At 37.5% G+C, this 21,410-nt stretch overlaps 1 pseudogene; it reads right to left on the reverse strand.

Annotated features, from left to right (window-relative positions):
* Positions 1-17,654: 17,654 nt before the first annotated feature.
* LOC117301773 overlaps positions 17,655-21,410 on the reverse strand; it is a 41,089-nt pseudogene continuing 37,333 nt past the window's right edge.

The following is a 21,410-nucleotide window of genomic DNA, read 5'->3' on the forward strand; positions in this document are numbered from 1 at the left end:
GAACTCAAGGCAAGAGCTCACTGGAACAAGGAGATGACATCACCACTGACGACGACGACCACCTGATGCCAGAGAGATGTCTTACTGATGAGGAGGCCGAGCATCCATCCCTCTGTAGTAATCACAGTATGGGTACTTAAATAAGATCAGGATCCTTTATCACTGACAGTGCCATTAGGATTGTCTCAAGAAACAAAATGAGGCTTGACATCCAAATTTAATCTGTTTCCTTTTGTCAAACTTTGAGAGTTTCGATCGGTACACGGGAACCAGACAAAATGGCCGAACTGTGGTAAAGGTGTTTTTAAACTGTTAGTGTTGCTTACATAAGTTAAAAAAATTAATTACAATTTAATTGTTTACCTTCATGAGTTGTTATTGATTGATCCTCCCCTTACCCCTGGGGTGGGTTGATCGATTGAAAGAACGAACAAGAAAATTGAGTGAACACCTTCTTATATAAAAGCCTTCCAGCTCTGGTTAGGATCATGGCATACTTAGTAACTTATGGGTCATGACAAGACTTAAATTCTCTTTTTCCTGAGAGTTGGTCGTTGCACAAATTCTCATCCTCGATACTGTTACTATGACATGCCTGATACATTACGGAGGCAAAATTGCCCCTGGTCATTGCCTTGGTGCCCCTTGAAATGTTCTTGCAATTATTCCATAGAGGTGCCCTTTACCAAGAAAAACCTCCTTGGTGCACTTGCCCTGTTTAAATGACCGAGGTGTCGTTTTCTGCGAAGGGGTTTGTGTCATAGCAAACTAGAAACCTATCAACGTTTTCTCTAGCAGTGGGTTACTGTTGTACCACTACCATGGTGCATGACTTCCATCCCTTTTAGCTAGGGATTGGGTCACAGCAAACTTAATAAAGTTTTACATTAGTGGCTTACTGTTGTACCACTACCATCATACATGCCTTTCATCCCTTTTTGCTAGGGGTTGGGTCACAGCAAACTTAGTAAAGTTTTCCATTAGTGGCTTACTGTTGTACCACTATCCATCATACATGACTTCCATCCCTTTTTGCTAGGGGTTGGGTCACAGCAAACTTAGTAAAGTTTTCCATTAGTGGCTTACTGTTGTACCACTACCATCATACATGACTTTCATCCCTTTTGTGCTAGGGATTGGGTCACAGCAAACTTACTAAAGTTTTACATTAGTGGCTTACTGTTGTACCACTACCATCATACATGACTTTCATCCCTTTTTACTAGGGATTAGGTCACAGCAAACTTAGTAAAGTTGTACATTAGTGGCTTACTGTTGTACCACTACCATCATACATGACTTTCATCCCTTTATGCTAGGGATTGGGTCACAGCAAACTTAGTAAAGTTTTACATTAGTGGCTGACTGTTGTACCACTACCATCATACATGACTTTCATCCCTTTTTGCTAGGGACTGAATTGGGTCACAGCAAACTTAGTAACGTTTTACATTAGTGGCTTACTGTTTTACCACTACCATCATACATGACTTTCATCCCTTTCTGCTAGGGATTGGGTCACAGCAAACTTTGTAAAGTTTTACATTAGTGGCTTACTGTTGTACCACTACCATCATACATGACTTTCATCCCTTTTTGCTAGGGATTGAATTGGGTCACAGCAAACTTAGTAAAGTTTTACATTAGTGGCTTACTGTTGTACCACTACATCATACATGACTTTCATCCCTTTATGCTAGGGGTTGGGTCACAGCAAACTTAGTAAATTTTTCCATTAGTGGCTTACTGTTGTACCACTACCATCATACATGACTTCCATCCCTTTTTGCTAGGGGTTGGGTCACAGCAAACTTAGTAAAGTTTTCCATTAGTGGCTTACTGTTGTACCACTACCATCATACATGACTTTCATCCCTTTATGCTAGGGATTGTGTCACAGCAAACTAAATGTTGAGGTTCATACAACACATGACCTTTGCCCCTTCTTACCTGGGGAAATGACTGGTACTTTATATTAGCCCACCCGCCATGTGACCTCTGACCCTTCCTCTGTGGGGTAAGGTTACTGTAAACCTTTGCGGCTGTATGTCAGAAATGGCCACTGAAATTTTACCACTGCCCCCTTCCCACCTGGGGTATTTGTTGCAAAAACATAATGATAAATCTTGAACCATGTGTTGTGATGGACCCTTCCCATGAAATATGCTAAGCAGACACGCAATTGCATCTGCGTCACGCACCCATTAGCCGTACATAAAACAGCGCGATATTCCCTCATTTTGCCAACCAAAATTTAAGTACGCATGCGCTATGTGCAATTTATATATTTCATGTGAAGGGTCTAGGAAATAGGACATTGTGAAAAGATTTGTCGTTTTTGGTAGTTTGGGTCACAACTGCATAATGTTTGTGTATTTTACTTACAAGTCTTAATACATTTTATCGAGACATTCCCATGAAACGAGTTCACATTACTTTGTACAAAATGCATAAATTTTTCACATTGAATGTTCGACTTTACTTTCCAAAATACAGAATTTTTTATTCTTTTTTTTCTTCTTCAAAACTCTCTTGGCAAATGTTTTTTTTCCTACTACTTTTAAAACTTTGCTCGCTTTAAAAACCTCTTTTCTAGATTTTCCCAGAGTTGGAATATCTTGAATCGGTTTAGGAAAGCAAACATTTCTGTAAAATTTGCTTGTGACTCAAATTGTGGGAGTGCCTCTGGTTCTATATTGATACTTTGATGATTGTGAAGCCAAGTACAACTTGCACTCTTCTTGGGACCAATCTTCATGACATACGAGTACGTCGTCAATTTAACCAAATTTATTCATTTTAGGCATGACGTGTTTGGATAAGTGTGACGCACACCTGTCCAAACTCAAAATGAAATTTATTAAAAAGTACAATATCCTTTACGAAACAGCCACTAACTTCATTTGATTTTTTTAAATTTTCTTCCTTGCATTGCTGTGACAGTAATAATTAACAGTTCTAAATTTCAGAGATAACTTTTTCAACTCAAGGATAGTAAATGTTGTACTTGGCTGTTTTTATAATTTGAAAAATTGTTGTCTTAAATTAATTGGTAACCATTCATTAAATGCTATAGAAAGCACCACTGAACTGTAGAAGCAGCAGAGTTGTGCAAACGTGTGTGCCGGTCGGTGTGGCCTACTACTATCTGGAATGTGTGGCGACCTAATGATCCAAGAGTTAATGGTTGGGTAAGCGTTTTATTAAGTGAAATCTTGTTGATGTGGCGCTGGTAGTCTGTCTTACCGGTGTCCTACCTTACATGATTGACAAACTATTTCAACTTTTCGATCTCCAACAAAAAACAAAAAAATTGAAACCTAAGAAAGAAAGGATTTGGTTGCCTGTTGAAGTCTTTGGGCGCCTGTATCAAAAGTGTCAAGGACTGAGGACCAATGCACTTTTTTCACTTTTTTACCTGATCATTTTGTTATCCTAAGTTGGTACCCGTCTCTCTATACTGTTCCTGTGTAAACGGGTCTACTTTTTGATCAACCTTTTCTACACTGGACATCCTCTTCTGATCTGAGGGAGCCTCTGGACCTGACGGATGACGGAGACTTCTACCCAGATGTTGGTGCGAGGGTCGGAGAAACGAGATTCTGAACATGGCTATTCACATTTCACTCAGGTACTCAGGCTTTTACATTGGTTTCACTTGTGTTAAGAAGTTTTGACTGTATCAAAAGGAGATATCAAAGATGACATTGGGATTGTGTAGGAAGTAAACTTAGTGTAGAAGAAACATCGCTTAGAAGGATGACGTTGTGCATTATGTAATTGTGACCGATTTAATTCTCAGCCACAGTAGGTCGTACTCACACTCCTTTGGAAGTTAGAATAGTGTTAAGATTCAGAGTTAGTTAAAACCCCTGTTGAACTGGTTGACGTTATTCAGTCTATGACGTTAACTATTGGTCTATTTCAGTGACCAATTAACTATGGGTTGTTCATTGTAGGTTTTGAGTGGTCAGCTCTATAATAGATTCTGCAGTAGGTATGTTAACGACAATCAGTTGAGGAAATGATTTACAAATAATGTTGACCAATAGACATTGCTTTTTTAACAAATATGCCACTTTGCATAAATTGTATACATTTTTCATAAACGTAGTAATTACTTAGCTGCAGTAGGTGTTTTTAATCCTTTAGGGTATTATTGATAATTGTGAACAGATTTTACAACTGGTTAACCCTTTTCCAGCTGAACATGGTGGCGACACTCGGGCGGTTTACAAAAACTCACAAAATTTGTAAAGTTCAGCCGCAATGTTAGAATCTTGTTTCTCTGATCAGCACATCATCATCTAGGTTAAATCCTTAGTTATTCAGGCTGTTAAAGGGACAAAGACACTTGGTCATTAGTTATTTTGACAGGTTCTAAAAAGAGTAGGCAAGTTTATGATATTAAACCCGTAGAACTGTTGGGTACAAATGCAAGCTACTAGTTTTTGTCAGTAAAACAATTGTATTTTGTTTTTGTTAAGATCTCTTTGAAACAAAACCAATTTTGTGCGATGTCCATCAATTATTTTAATTCTTTTATGGTAAACATGAGAATGTCTCAACATGTACAACAGCTAAGTGTACAATGGATCAAACTAGGTGTTTAGCGTATTTGGTATAGACTTATTCAGTTAAATAACCTTAGAGCAAAGATAGTAATTTGTCACATGGCTAGGTAGTTATAGGAAAAGGGAGCATACACACTAGTCCAGTTTTAGTGTAGAATTATTAAATAAATAACTTCAAAACTAAATAAGAGGTGTTCCGGGCTGTTGGCCCGAACACCTAGTTAGTTATTTCTCAATTTGCTTGTTAGATTGATTTTGTTATGAATATTATGCCAAGAAGACACAGCAGTAATAGGTATTCTAAATAAGACACCACTTTATTACTTTAGTCATGCACTGTTTGCAGAATCACAGGTGTCTTTCTAGACAGAAAATACACCAAGGTTATCAGTGATTGTATCGTCACTGATAAAACCTTAGTTTTCCGACATCGACGTCAGACTCATTTTTATGCAAGAACATTGCAATTTTCTGATTGGTACGAAATCATAGCATGCAATGGTCGGTTTGCAGATTTACATTAAGTTAATCAGTAGGAGTAGTTGTTGATCCTAGATGTTCAATACTGTATTGGAACTTTATCAGCAATTTGTAGTTCCGTAGGATTTGAAACTTTGTTGTACTTAGGAGTTTAGAATTTGTTTAGAGATAGGTTAGGTTTTTTTAGAGAGTTTTTTTTCTCAGTTTGGTTATCCTCCATAAACCCAATGACATCTACAATATCTCCAGTAATGATACTCAATGCAATGAAGATGCAAATCTTATAATTTTGTACAACCTCACTTTTGACTTTGAAATTTGACTTTGAAATTCGACTTCGTTTGAATGTGTAATCACACACACTGTTAAAATGTTGCGATATTTTAACAAATCCAAAACTTATGACTGATTTGAAAATTTTTTATGAAGAAGTGTAGTACTTCTAATGCAAGTGAAACCAATTCATTCCTGAGTATGCTGTTAAAGGAACGCGTTGTCTTGGATGCGTTTCCTTTAATATCGAAAAGAACATGCGTATTTTAGTTCTGTTTTTTTGTGTTTGTCACAAAAATTCACAAAATTGTTCAAGTTCAGCCGCCATGTTGGAATCTTGTTTCTCTGATCAGCGCATCATCATCTGGGGTGAAGTCTTCGTTATTCTGATGGTACAGGACTCAATCGGTGACGGAGTGGAAGCGTCCTTTCACACTTCAACCAAAATTTAAAAAACTTGAAACTTTACTCCAAGAACTTAGCGACGTGTTTGCCCGAACAGGGGGAGACGTCCGATGGTACACTTGATACAGATTCATCAAACATTTTAACGGGCAACAGAATCCTTTCGACTTATGTTTTGGACTTTAAAAAGAAAATCTTTAGTTTGTTTTTGGCTTCGGACTTTAAAAATACCAAACAATCTTTTAAGTTTGTCAATCATGTAAGGCAGGACTTCGGTAAAACAGACTATCAATGAAACATTAACTTGATTTAACTTAATAAAATGCTTTCTTTCCATTAATACTTAGATCATTAAGTCGCTTCACTTTCTAGATAGTAGTTGGCCACACCGATCGGCACACACGTTTGCGCAACTCTGCTGCTTCTACAGTTCAGTGGTGCTTAAAAAAATCAAAAAAATCCCTTAAAAATTGCCTTTTTTATATAGACTAAGTCAGCCAAAAATATTTCTCGTGCCGTTGTACGGTTCGAAATTAACTGCGTAAAAAGTTTGGCCCTACCCCCCCTATTATTAAAATCTTGATCAACCAAGTGCACCCCCTATAGGGGTGCGGAAGAGACTGTATCCCAAAGTAATGTACACCAACAATGTAATCAACTAGAAATTTGCACATGACACTTATACAAGGCGTCAAATTCAAATAACCATTAGATTATATAGCTAGGTACATCAAAATGGAATTCAGCCCCTTATTAAAGGTATCGTCTTATAGCTTGTTGTGACTTTAAATAACAATAAAATGGAGTCCTATTGTGGACTTAGTCATTTTTTGACCAAAACACTAGCCATTGTTTGTACTTAGTAATTTTTTGAGCAGAAACCCATAGTCAATGTTTGTACTTAGTCTTTTTGTGGACTTTCACATTTTTTGACCAAAACACTTGGTAATTATTGGCTTTCTGTGTCCTTTTGTGGACTTAGTCATTTTTTGACCTTATCACTAGCCATTGTTTGTACTTAGTAATTTTTTGAGCTGAAACTCATAGTCAATGTTTGTACTTAGTCTTTTTGTGGACTTTCACATTTTTTGACCAAAACACTTGCTTGTACTTAGTAATTTTTTGAGCAGAAACCCATAGTCAATGTTTGTACTTAGTCTTTTTTTGGACTTAGTCATTTTTTGACAAAAACACTTAGTAGTTATTGACTTTCTGTGTCCCTTTGTGGACTTAGGCATTTTTTACTTTCCAAGATTGAGATTATAAAGTCACAGAACAAGCTATAAGATGCGGCCTTTATAGAAGATACAACATTGGTAGTTACGCTATTGTGAATTAAGTTAAATGCAAAAATTTAGTGAACATGCATTACCTTAAATTTTGGTAAGCATGCAAGGAAACATTCATCTAAATGTCCACTTGATGTAAAAACTGTATTGAGTTAAACAATAAATAAAGAAATTTGTTTTGAAACGCTGCAATTTGAGATAATGTTTTTTTTGTCCAAATTTGTGCACTCTATATGCAGTATATGAATACCAATGTTGTACCTTCTTTATAAGTAAGAAATGCAACCTGTAAACCATAAAGGAGTCCAATTTAATTTGATTTTTTTTTAAAAAGAAACAAAAAATACGCTTTGATTCTGTAAATATTCTGAGTTCTTGTAAGATGAAGAAGAAGCACAACAAATTATTTTACAAGTTTGCAGACACCAAACAGTTAATTCATGTTTTCATGAGACTAGTTTTTTGTTAGCCATGTGGACTCCTTTTTGAAAAAACAGGTTACATTTCTTCCTTGGTTGATCATTTATATTTCTTAGCTATGATTGTCATTTGCCAGCTGATGTTTCTTCTCGGATAAATGGTTACCTGGTTTTGGGGGTTCAAGTTGAATTTTGAAACTTAAACACATTTTTAATACTTTTAATAAAAACAAGTATGAATTGAAAGCTGTATTTGATTTTACAAATACAATTTTTGAATTGTGGCACTTGGCATTACAAAAAAGGACATTTTGAAATAATGTCAATGAGGTTTTCAAAAAGTAATTACATGTATACATCAACTGGCATATTTCGAACCATCAATTTAAGCAACTATCAAATGAATAGTAAGGAAGCAATAAGAGTGCCAAAGCACCCCCAAAACAAAAATTGTTTTAATTAAAACATTCAGGAAACATAACATACACATAGTCATAATCAAGTTCTTGAGGTTGGGGTGGGTGGGGGTAATGTCTAACAGTGTGGATGCACTAATTGATGTCATTGTTTTCTTTCTTTTCTTTGGAAACCTTTTAAAGTTTGTTCAAATAAAGTCTTGAAAATTCAAACAAACAATCTAGTCTGGTTTGCTTTTTATTTTCTGATGAATCCTGATATTTGGAAAATTTGTGGTTCTATGAAAAGCTTTGATGATCCACTATTCCCATTCTTAGTGTTGATGAACTAATTAAAAAGTAACTTAAGAAAATAATGAACACCAGTCTCCTCACTTGATGTGGTCAATAAATGCATAAATTGTGTGCTTTCAGATGCATGAGAAAGGCTTCATGCCTGAAGCCTTTCTCAGATTCAAATTTTTGGGGGTGAACAAATTACCACTTTCCCTAAAATCACATTCCATGCGTAAAATTGTGTGCTTTCAGATGCATGAGAAAGGCGTATGCCTGAAGCCTTTCTCAGATTCAAATTTGTTGGGGTGAAAAATTAAAAATTAGCACTTTCCCTAAAACTACATTTTACATGGGGTGTTTTCCCAACAATTTTGTTGTTTAACATCAACATGATCAGTGCTCTAAAGTTGTCATGGTAATTACTTGCCTTGGACTACTCAAAATTGATAATCAGAACGATCAGATAAACTGTACTGCTATTAAGTAGAATGCATTCAAAATTATAAAGCTATTTTTTTTCAGAATTACATATTATTCATGAACAGTAACTCCATGTTTGCAAGTACGCAAGTACAGAAATACAGTGTAATCGTTCCTTTTGGTGAACTAGAATCAGATGCAAAACTAAAAAAAAACCTCATTTACAATATTAGGTAATGACCGCAAGGGTAGTTTAGTATCGAATTGACAATGCTTAGACTGTAATTCAGGCATGATGTCTGGCTCTTGAGGAAAAGTATGAACATTTCATTGGGAAGAAGGGCTGACCTAAATGAAAGTTTTTAATAGAAATTTAACTGATTCTTCGGAGGCCCCACAAAAAAAGAAGAAGTCATAAATAATGTGGGTCTTATTTTTTGGAAAAAAAAACAGAATGAGAGAAATATTGGCAAATGTGTTGGTATAAATTATTATGGCCCTACAGCTAGTAATATAAACATACATTTTGGTTGCCTTACAAAATTGGTTGCGGCTTTGTTCATCAGTGACTGCTGTTGTGGCTGGAAAGACTGATAAGATGCAGGGAGAGGCAACATAATGATCAACATACACTTCTGATGAAAGGGAAACATTCAGATTCCACGAACTCTGAAAAAGAACAAAATTATATTTTTAAGTATGGATGTAAATTAGTGTTCATACATGTACATAGTGAGGGGTTATAGAAAGTATAAGGCATTGGGAAATGTTTTACTTCAGGACAGCATGCTCATGGGGCCTTTAAATTGTCTCCACACACGTACAGTACTTCATGTCGTCAAATCTAATTCCCAACACACAAGAAAACGATTTAAAGAAAAATATGTGCGCCCTGTAATGTTTACTCTAAACACTTGCATTGAAGGAATTGGAGAAACAAAAACGTGTAGTGCAAAGCGCTAGAATTTGGCAATGGATTGGAGTTAATTTTAATTTTTGCCCGGTCTGGCCCCAATGCGTGAGAAAATGGTTGCTGTGCGTGTGAGCGTGAGACAGAGCCCAAATGCGTGAGTCTCAAGCCTAAGGCGTGAGACTTCGTAGGTCTGGTGGGGAACATTATGTTTACTATGCATGGCGTGGAACAGTTAAAAATCACTGATAAAAGGCTGTTAAACCAAAAGTTAATAGGAGGCCGGCTAAATCTATTTATACAAACTAACTTTTACCTGATCTTTCCAATGTCCCTACACTAAAATGAAAAAACACACACAACTTTTTCACTTATTTTTTTACAAACATAGTAATATCTCCTTATTTTGAGTAAATTTAACAAGTGGTGTAATACGGACGTTTTTCCAAGCTTCTAACCTTTTTGCAATCCCTTTCCTATACAGGCCTACCATAGAGGAATAACTTATTCCTCCATATGGGCCTACATGTCCTATTAAAGGCAGTGGACACTATTGGTAATTGTCAAAGACCAGCCTTCACAGTTGGTGTGTCTCAACATATGCATAATATAACAAACCTGTGAAAATTTGAGCTCAATCGGTCATCGAAGTTGCGAGATAATAATGAAAGAAAAAACAACCCTTGTCACACGAAGTTGTGTCCGTTTAGATGCTTGATTTCGAGACCTCAACTTCTAAATCTGAGGTCTCGAAATCAAATTCGTGGAAAATTACTTCTTTCTCGAAAACTATGGCACTTCAGAGGGAGCTGTTTCTCACAATGTTTTATACTATCAACCTCTCCCCATTACTCGTTACCAAGTAAGGTTTTATGCTAATAATTATTCTGAGTAAATTACCAATAGTGTCACGTAGCATGTCGGCCTCATGTGTAGACTCGAAACTGCCGCCATGTCGAACGGCAAGGTATATTTTATGTTTGCCTCATTTTTACCGTTTCAGAAACTCATAATGAAACAAAAGGAGTATTCTACGAATGCTATAAAGCAAACTCTACTCACCTCTCTCTTGTAGTTATTGTGTCGACTTAATTACGTGCAAAATGTGGAAAAACATCGGATACAAAATTCTTGAGCCTTCAGCCATTTTGTCTTGCAAAAGGGTGAAAGGTAGAGCGCGAGCACACCACGTGAGTAATTTGCATATCACAAACGTCCCTGGGACAAGCCATAGGGTGCGTTCGTTTAGCTTCCCTGGGTCGACTCCGGTGTGTGGTGGTTTTTTTTCCAGGACGAACGTGGGTAATTATCTGCAAACGTTCGTCCTGGAAAAATAAAACGGCACACACCGGGGTCGACCCGGGGAAGCTAAACGAACGCACCCTATAATGGTAACGGTGATACCAAAGGCAAGAAGTTTTGAGGGAAGTTTAGTATTTTTTTATATGGTATTTTAAAGAGCATCACCCGCTCTAACGAAAAAAAGTTTAACTTTTACTTTTAATGGTCAGGAACCATGACAAAAATTTAAAACGTTTCTTATAAAACACATAAGAATTGGTCATGTGATATATTGTCGGGATCCCGACAAAAACTAATTTTGAGCACTTAATTTCACTGCTACTAATAATTGGCGGACTTTTTCGAGCAATGGCTCAAATGAAAGCTTGTAACTTTCTCGACTCCCATCAAAATACCTATTTAATTTTAAATTAAATTTTCTGGGTCAAATCGGCCAAAAATCTGGCATAGCATCTTTAATAATAAAATTTATATATAAATTATGATTGAAAAGTCAAATTCAAATGCAAACAAACAGACAAGTAACATTTTTAACCCTTTTAGCTTTTCAGGTGAATTCACCCTTCAAATTTAATGAGTGAAAAACCAAATAAATGCAATTGTTATAAACTTAGATTAGAACTAGGATCATGTACTTTTTTATGTCAACACTCAAAGGCAGTAAACACTATTGGTAAGTAGTCAAATTAATTATTAGCATAAAACCTTTCGAGTAATAGGGAGAGGTTGGTAGTACAAAATATTGTGAGAAACGGCTCCCTCTGAAGTGACGTAGTTTTCGAGATATGAGTAAGTTTCCACGAATTTAATTTCGAGACCTCAGGTTTAGAATTTGAGGTCTCGAAATCAAGCATCTGAACGCACACAACTTCGTGTGACAACGGTTTTTTTTAAATTTATTTAATTATTATCTCGCAACTTCGACAACCGATTGAGTTCAAATTTTCACAGGTTTGTTATTTTGTGCATAATTATGTTAAGATACACCACGTGAGAAGACTGGTCTTTGACAATTACCAATAGTGTTCAGTGTCTTTAAGGCTGCTATTGCTCTGTTTTCATTGTGATTTTGACTCAAACTTGTGTAAATGCTGACCAGACTATTTTCATAATTTTGTTAACCCAAGTTTCACCCAAATGCTGGACTAAATAAACCCCTTGTAATTTTGTCAATATTATTTGAACCCCCAAAAATATATTGTGTACAAACATTTGATTAAAATGCTGTCCAGCATTTTAATCAAATATTTGTACATTTCTTTTCCCCTTTAGTAGTAAGATAATTTTTGTTTTGTTGACAAACATTTGATTAAAATTCTGGACTCACCCCTTTAAATATTTTGACACCCCTTGCATTTTTTGACCGAACATTTATTAAAATCCTTCGACAAAAATTGAGTAAAACCATTTGCACTTCTAATACTCTACAAATGATCAATTTCCATGGAAACACTGTAGCAACATATAAATACACAACACTACAAACTCTCAATAAGAAGTTCCATGTAGTTTTGCTTAGAAAAAAACCCTGGATAGGTGTTTAAAAGGGGAAAATTCCCGAATGGAAAGCTCACTGAATATAAAGTTCATACCAGTACCAATCCTCCAGAGAAATATTTCCATCTAAAAGCTCACTGATTCTAAAGTTCATACCAGTACCAATCCTCCAGAGAAATATTTCCATCTAAAAGCTCACTGAATATAAAATTCATACCAGTACCAATCCTCCAGAGAAATATTTCCATCTGAAAGCTCACTGATTCTAAAGTTCATACCAGTACCAATCCTCTAGAGAAATATTTCCATCTGAAAGCTCACTGATTCTAAAGTTCATACCAGTACCAATCCTCCAGAGAAATATTTCCATCTGAAAGCTCACTGATTCTAAAGTTCATACCAGTACCAATCCTCCAGAGAAATATTTCCATCTGAAAACTCACTGATTCTAAAGTTCATACCAGTACTAATCCTCCAGAGAAATATTTCTATCTGAAAGCTCACTGATTCTAAAGTTCATACCGGTACTAATCCTCCAGAGAAATATTTCTATCTGAAAACTCACTGATTCTAAAGTTCATACCAGTACCAATCCTCTAGAGAAATATTTGCATCTGAAAGCTCACTGATTCTAAAGTTCATACCAGTACCAATCCTCCAGAGAAATATTTTCATCTGAAAGCTCACTGATTCTAAAGTTCATACCAGTACCAATCCTCCAGAGATATATTTTCATCTGAAAGCTCACTGATTCTAAAGTTCATACCGGTACTAATCCTCCAGAGAAATATTTCTATCTGAAAACTCACTGATTCTAAAGTTCATACCAGTACCAATCCTCTAGAGAAATATTTGCATCTGAAAGATCACTGATTCTAAAGTTCATACCAGTACCAATCCTCTAGAGAAATATTTCCATCTGAAAGCTCACTGATTCTAAAGTTCATACCAGTACCAATCCTCCAGAGAAATATTTTCATCTGAAAGCTCACTGATTCTAAAGTTCATACCAGTACCAATCTTCCAGAGAAATATTTCCATCTGAAAGCTTACTGATTCTATGGTATTATGGTATTTTAAAGAGCATCACCCGCTCTAACGAAAAAAAGTTTAACTTTTACTTTTAATGGTCAGGAACCATGACAAAAATTTAAAACGTTTCTTATAAAACACATAAGAATTGGTCATGTGATATATTGTCGGGATCCCGACAAAAACTAATTTTGAGCACTTAATTTCACTGCTACTAATAATTGGCGGACTTTTTCGAGCAATGGCTCAAATGAAAGCTTGTAACTTTCTCGACTCCCATCAAAATACCTATTTAATTTTAAATTAAATTTTCTGGGTCAAATCGGCCAAAAATCTGGCATAGCATCTTTAATAATAAAATTTATATATAAATTATGATTGAAAAGTCAAATTCAAATGCAAACAAACAGACAAGTAACATTTTTAACCCTTTTAGCTTTTCAGGTGAATTCACCCTTCAAATTTAATGAGTGAAAAACCCAATAAATGCAATTGGAATAAACTTAGATTAGAACTAGGATCATGTACTTTTTTATGTCAACACTCAAAGGCAGTAAACACTATTGGTAAGTAGTCAAATTAATTATTAGCATAAAACCTTTCGAGTAATAGGGAGAGGTTGGTAGTACAAAATATTCTGAGAAACGGCTCCCTCTGAAGTGACGTAGTTTTCGAGATATGAGTAAGTTTCCACGAATTTAATTTCGAGACCTCAGGTTTAGAATTTGAGGTCTCGAAATCAAGCATCTGAACGCACACAACTTCGTGTGACAACGGTTTTTTTTAAATTTATTTAATTATTATCTCGCAACTTCGACAACCGATTGAGTTCAAATTTTCACAGGTTTGTTATTTTGTGCATAATTATGTTAAGATACACCAAGTGAGAAGACTGGTCTTTGACAATTACCAATAGTGTCCAGTGTATTTAAGGCTGCTATTGCTCTGTTTTCATTGTGATTTTGACTCAAACTTGTGTAAATGCTGACCAGACTATTTTCATAATTTTGTTAACCCAAGTTTCACCCAAATGCTGGACTAAATAAACCCCTTGTAATTTTGTCAATATTGTTTGAACCCCCCAAAAAATATTGTGTACAAACATTTGATTAAAATGCTGTCCAGCATTTTAATCAAATACTATTTGATACCATCTGAAAGCTCACTGATTCTAAAGTTCATACCAGAACCAACCCTTCAGAAAAATATTCTTTTTTTTTTTAAACAGGAAAATTTGCCCGGGGCCCAATTTCATAGACCTGCTTAAGCAAAAATATTTGGTAAAGCAAAAAATTCCTTGCTTAGTAAAACCAGATTACAGGCCAAGACTCCACTCAATTGTTATGCTAAGTAAACAGCAGCTAAATACCAGGCAATAAGCAATGTATATGGAACGAAATTTCGGCCAGTAACTTGTGTAAAATAAGCAAGCTTTTTTCGCGCTTAAGCAAATTTTTTGCTTAAGCAGCTCAATGAAATTGGCCCTGGTCTTTGACTTATTTACCAACATTCTTAAAAGTTTCAAGCACTATTTTCTGCCTGAGCAGCTTCATAAGATTAGGCCGCTCTTCAAACTTCTACCAATCAATTATTAATAAAAATGTATTAAGTGATAATAAGTATGAACAGATCTTTTGAATTAAAGGCAGTGGACACTATTGGTAATTACTCAAAATAAATATTAGCATAAAACCTTTCTTGGTGATGGGGAGAGGTTGATGGTATAAAACATTGTGAGAAACGGCTGCGTCTGAAGTGCCATAGTTTTTGAGAAATAAGTAATTTTCCACGAATTTGATTTTGAGACCTCACATTTAGAACTTGAGGTCTCAAAATCAACCATCTAAACACACACAACTTCGTGTGAAAAGGATTGTTTTTCTTTCATTAGTATCTCGCAAGTTCGATGACCAATTGAGCTCAAATTTTCACAGGTTTGTTATTTTATACATATGTTGAGATACACCAACTGTGAAGGCTAGTCTTTGACAATTACCAATAGTGTCCACTGTCTTTAAGTGATAATAAGTATGAACAGATCATTTGAATTAAAGCCATTGGACACTTACGGTAAACAGTACTGTCCAAAGGCCCACACTTCGTGTATCACAACTTGGGTATAAAATAACAAACCTGTGAAAATTTAGGCTCAATCGGTCATCGGAAGAAAATAACGGAAAAACCCATCGTTGTGTCCGCACGTTTCGCCGTGTCATGACATGTGTTTAAAATAATCCGTAATTCTCGATATCGAGAATTGATATTGTTTTAATGTTTTCTCAAAAAGTAAAGCATTTCATGGAATATTATTTCAAGAGAAGTCTTTCACCATTACCTTCTGTATACCCTGTAAGTTATTTGTAAATCTGTGAACTTTTAATTTTTACTCTGTACCGAAAGTGTCCAATTGCTTTAATATACAGGTACTATTTTACAATCAAACATTTTTACAATTGATTTAAATATACATCCGATCTACATATAATACAAAATGTTCACTATGTTCAACTTTACAAATAAAAATATAATTCTCACAACAAACTAAAAACAACATCATAATAATAAATATTGAAATGTGAGATAATTTGTTTTGATAATCAAGTTATTGATAATCATTAAGAGTTGAGAAGATGAACTGTTTGGTAAATTTTTTGTTTAAAAAATATCCCTTCCTGGGAATTCACAAACTCCCTGAAGACAGTGTAAAAACCAAGAGCAAGTTCAAGTGTGCACCATGGTTTAACAAAGAGAATAAAAGGTAGCGACAAGTTCTTTAAAACTGGCAGGGTCGTGGTCGTGTGATAAAGGCCCTCGCCTTCGGCTCAGGCCTTTATTACACGTCCATGATCCTGCAAGAATTTAAACGGCCGTTTAAGAACGAGTTACTTCTCTTTTATTCCTATTCATAAATGCCTTGGTTAAAAGGCATAATAAAGTAAGAAACTCTGTAAAACTTGTCCGTTTTCCAACGTCCTTGATACGTGGGTTGCATTTTTGTGCCTGAGACAATTTTCAAAAATGCAATCATGCGCATAAATAGTCTTGGTGCAAGACGTTTCTCGTTTTCCTTTCACACACAGCGCAGCTAACTCACCAACAGCTCCGAGAAACATCTCCCCTTGCACCAAGACTAGCATGTAGTATCCAAAAACAAACAATAAACAGAGCTCCAGCTGGTCATTATCAACCGTTTAAACACCCCAGTGTGACGCGCTTTCCACCAATAGGAATGGCGAACCTGTCTGAGGTATTTATGAATAAAGGTTTACTATTTTTACTCGAATCCAGGCTTAGGACTATTGTGGTCGACCATTGGTGGACTATTGTGGTCGACCATTTTGAACCAGCCTCAGGGCCCTGCAGCCGATTTCACGAAACGCTAAGATTAATCCTATCCCGAGTAACTTGTCCTAACTTAGGATTAATCTTAAGGTCTGCATGCTACAGCACAGGGTTGGGACTGGTCCTAAGTCCTCACTAAGTTATCAAGAGTTTGGTGAAATCGACGGCAGGTTTATTCACTGGTCCCAATAGCCTGCTTCATTCTAACATGTGCGAAGCGCAGAGGGCAACCAGTGACACTATAGTGATCACTCGCAAGGCAATACCGTGGTACCGATGGTTGACAAGGCTTCAAAACGAGTCGTTCGAGAGAGTGTGCACTACGCATGTATTTTGCTCGCCAGAAGTCGACTAAAATGTGTGCACTCAACTTAATCCGAGATGGCGATAGCCAATCTCTCTCGTACATTTTAACATTCATAATTTTGAATTGCACAAATCAACAATGGTGATTCAGTAACTAGATGACAATAAATATATTGCTTGTGCTGATCTACCCAGTTTCAAACTGTTTAACGAACTAAACAACGATCTTCCATGCACCTTTTTTTAAATACTGGAGGTGGTAGAGACACCAAGGCCAAGACCAGCAGCCAATTTCACAAAACTTTTGCAGCGTTTAAGGAGCAACTTGCGCCATAAACGTGGACTTGTGCAGGTGCATTTCTAAGGAGTGCACCGGTAACGATGTTCGTCGGTTCGCTGTATTTCTTTTGCTGATCTGCCAGTTTCAAACTGTTAAACGAGCTTAACAACGATCTTCCTCATTTCTTTTTCAAATACTGGAGGTTGCAGAGACACCAAGGCCAAGATCAGGGCAACAAGAATTGTCCTTTTTGACAGAGCTCAGTAAAACACTTCTAAGGAGTGCACCGATAACAATGTTCTTTAGTTCACTGTATTTCTTGTGTGGGTCTGCCAGGTTTCAAAAACAAGCCTACACAGCTCTTCCTCGCTCTTTTTTCAAATACTGGAGGTTGCAGAAACACAGGCAAAGACCAGAGCAACAACAATTGTCCTCAGTAAAACATTTCTAAGGAATGCACCGGTAACGATGTTCTTCGGGTCACTGTATTTCTCGTACTGATCTGCCCAGTTTCAAACTGTTTAACGAGCTTAACGACGAACTTCTTCACCCCTTTTTCAAATACTGGAGGTGTAGGAGAAACCGGCCGACTTGGACCAGGAGAGCTTGTCGCAGAGGCAACCGCCATCGTTGATGCTTTTGGTTCTTGAGTCTGCTCAGCCACTGGTGGTGCCGGAAGGTCAGGTGGTGCCGGAAGGTCAGGTGGTGCCGGAAGGTCAGGTGGTGCCGGAAGGTCAGGCGGTGCTGGAAGGTCAGGTGGTGCTGGAAGGTCAGGTGGTGCTGGAAGGTCAGGTGGTGCTGGAAGGTCAGGTGGTGCCGGAAGGTCAGGTGGTGCCGGAAGGTCAGGTGGTGCCGGAAGGTCAGGTGGTGCCGGAAGGTCAGGTGGTGCCGGAAGGTCAGGTGGTGCCGGAAGGTCAGGTGGTGCTGGAAGGTCAGGTGGTGCCGGAAGGTCAGGTGGTGCCGGAAGGTCAGGTGGTGCCGGAAGGTCAGGTGGTGCCGGAAGGTCAGGTGGTGCCGGAAGGTCAGGTGGCGCCGGAAGGTCAGGTGGTGCTGGAGCGTCGGGAGGGGGTGAAGGTGGAGCCAACTGGGGAGGGGGGAGCTTGGCAACTGTCTGCGCCAGGGAGGACTGGAAGTCCAGTGTGTTCGCCAAGTTGTGAAAGAGATCTGAGCTGATGATGTCAGCTCTATCTGAGATGCCGGTACGATGTCCGATTGCTTGTTGATGACGATCCAGTCGTTGGACGTGCTCACCAGTTGGTCGTGGACTTGGCACAGCTTCAGAAAGATTTCATATCTGAAAAAAAGGGTTTAATGAAAATATTAATAGTAACAATAAAAGGGTTTTATATCGTGCTTTTCAAACTCGAAGGGCTTCCAACATCATTACCCCTGGTCACTGAGCCATTTTCCTCATTCCATAAACCGTCTCAGCTCCCTGAGGAGTATTACAGCCTGTGCAACAAATATTATGCGCAACTAAGCTAAACCAATCACAAGAACCATCTCTGCCCTCAGAGGTACACATTTACTCCTGGGTGGAAAGAAGCAATTAGAGTTTGAAAGTGTCTTACACTTGGGACCTAAAGCCGTGGAAGTGTCGTGGCAGAGCGGTAAGAGCACCAAATTCAAACTCTGGTGTTTCTGATCAGCAGAATGTGGGTTTGAGTCCCAGTCGTGAAGCATGTAAAAGAATAATAATAATAATAATAATAATAATAACCATATTTATAACGCGCATTTTGCCAAAGGATACAAAGCGCCAGGTATTATTACTGCAAGGAGTGGGCCGAATTATGAGATATAAGACCTAATCCTTAAGCACCATGTAATGGTTTACAAGGTGCTATGGCGCAATATGCTGCCAATCCAGCCAGGAACACCGGGGCGAACCCCTTCTCTTTTCGATAAGTGCACTGGGTTCTTTTACATGCGTTTACACAACACATGGGACCAACGGCTTTACGTCCCATCCGAAGGACGAAGCAATGGTTAAGTGTCTTGCTTAAGGACACAAGTGTCACGGCTGGGGATTCGAACCCACACTCTGCTGATCAGAAACACCAGAGTTTGAATTCGGAGCTCTTAACCGCTCGGCCACGACACTTCCACAAAAGAACCCAGTGTACTTATGGAAAAGAGAAGGGGTTCGCCCCCGCGTTCCCGGGTATGGCTGCTGTATGCGTCGTAGCACCTTGTAAATCCTTATAAGGTGCTACATTATTTGGGTCTCGTAATTTATCACTGCAATAACCTATCTTTCTGAAAGTTTGTATAAATGTACTATACGCCTTGAGTACCTTGTTTGGTAGATATGTACGTGCGCTATATAAGACTTTGATATTATTATATAACATTTGAATGCACGTAAAAGAACCAAGTGACATGATATGGTGCTACATAAAGGAATAGGTCTCATACTTCAACATGTAGCTATACATATACATGTACACACATATCTTGTGATTGATTTAGCACCATGTTAAAGGCAGTGGACACTATTGGTAATTAATAGCTCAAAATATCTTTTTGCATAAAACCCGACTTGGTAACGTGTAATGGGGAGAGGTTGATGGTATAAAACATTGTGAGAAACGGCTCCCTCTGAAGGGACGTATTTTTCGAGAAAGAAGTAATTTTCCACGGAATTGATTTCGAGACCTCAGATTTAGAATTTGAGGTCTTGAAATCAAGCATCTGCTTCTTCCATTATTATCGCCCGACCAATTGAGCTCAAACTTTCACAGATTAGGGTATAACCTATCTCTCTGAAAGTTTGTGGACACTCAGCGCCTTAAGTACCGTAATTGGTAAATACGTGCACTATAAGACTTTGATATAATAAAACTTGTAGGAAATACTGACAGCCGTCGCATAGGGATCTCACTGTGATATGCGCTGTATAAGAATAGTTTAATATTATTATTACCTTAGTGCAATGAGATCATTCTTCAAGTTTCGGAGGTCAGCTTTGGAAACCTCGGCCGTGGTGCTACACTCATCGGCAGTCTTCTCGGCCACATACCGCTCAAGAAGCCGACCGATGACTCGCTGTAAACGAGAAAACATCAATTGTAAATAGATTGACGACAATAATAATAATAATAATAATAATAATAATAATAATAATAATAATAATAATAATAATAATAATAATAATAATAATAATAATAATAATAATAATAATAATAATAATAATAATAATAATAATAATAATAATAATAATAATAATAATAATAATAATAATAATAATAATAATAATAATAATAATAATAATAATAATAATAATAATAATAATAATAATAATAATAATAATAATACAAGAAGGCGTATGACGTGGTATCGCACACATGGATAATGGAATGTCTGGATATGGTTGGAGTGGCTGATGCAGTAAAACGTCTTTTAGGTGAGAGCATGAAGACGTAGCGAACAAATCTGACAGCCAACGATGATAATCTGGGCAAGGTATGCATAAGAAGAGGTATTTTCCAAGGTGACTCTCTGTCTTTGTGCTGTTTGTTCTTGCACTGATGCCCCTGTCGATGATTCTAAGGAAGGTGAGTGCAGGTTATGTAATGAAGAAGGACGGATGTAAGATCAACCATCTGCTTTTTATGGATGATTTGAAGTTGTTTGCGAAGAATGAGGCCGAGATCGACTCTTTGGTGCAGACCGTCAGGATTTTCAGTGATGACATTGGGATGCAGTTCGGTCTGGAGAAATGTGCTTCAATGACCATGAAGAGGGGGAAGAGGGTACATTCCGATGGCATTGCTCTGCCAGATGGTGCACAGTTGAGGGCTTTGGGTGAGGAGGAGAGTTATTGGTATCTTGGTGTACTTGAATCGGACCATGTCCTTCACAAGGAATCAAAGGTAAGGCTGAAGGCAGAATACATCAGGCGTGTAAAGAAATGTTTGGAGTCTAAACTAAACGGGGGGAACATGATTAAGGCGATTAACACATGGGCCGTGTCTTTGATGAGGTACAGTGCGGGTATTGTCGAGTGGACTAAGGAAGGTCTAGATGTCACTGACAGGAGGACAAGAAAACTAATGACCATGCATGGCATGCTACACCCGCGGTCAAATGTTAGTAGACTCTATCTTCCGAGGTCAGAGGGCGGAAGGGGGTTGCTTAGCGTGGCGGACAGTGTTAACATCGAACGCAGAAGCTTGCATTGTCATGT

The sequence above is a fragment of the Asterias rubens genome, chromosome 17, assembly GCF_902459465.1.
Source record: "Asterias rubens chromosome 17, eAstRub1.3, whole genome shotgun sequence".
Lineage (NCBI taxonomy): Eukaryota > Metazoa > Echinodermata > Asteroidea > Forcipulatida > Asteriidae > Asterias > Asterias rubens.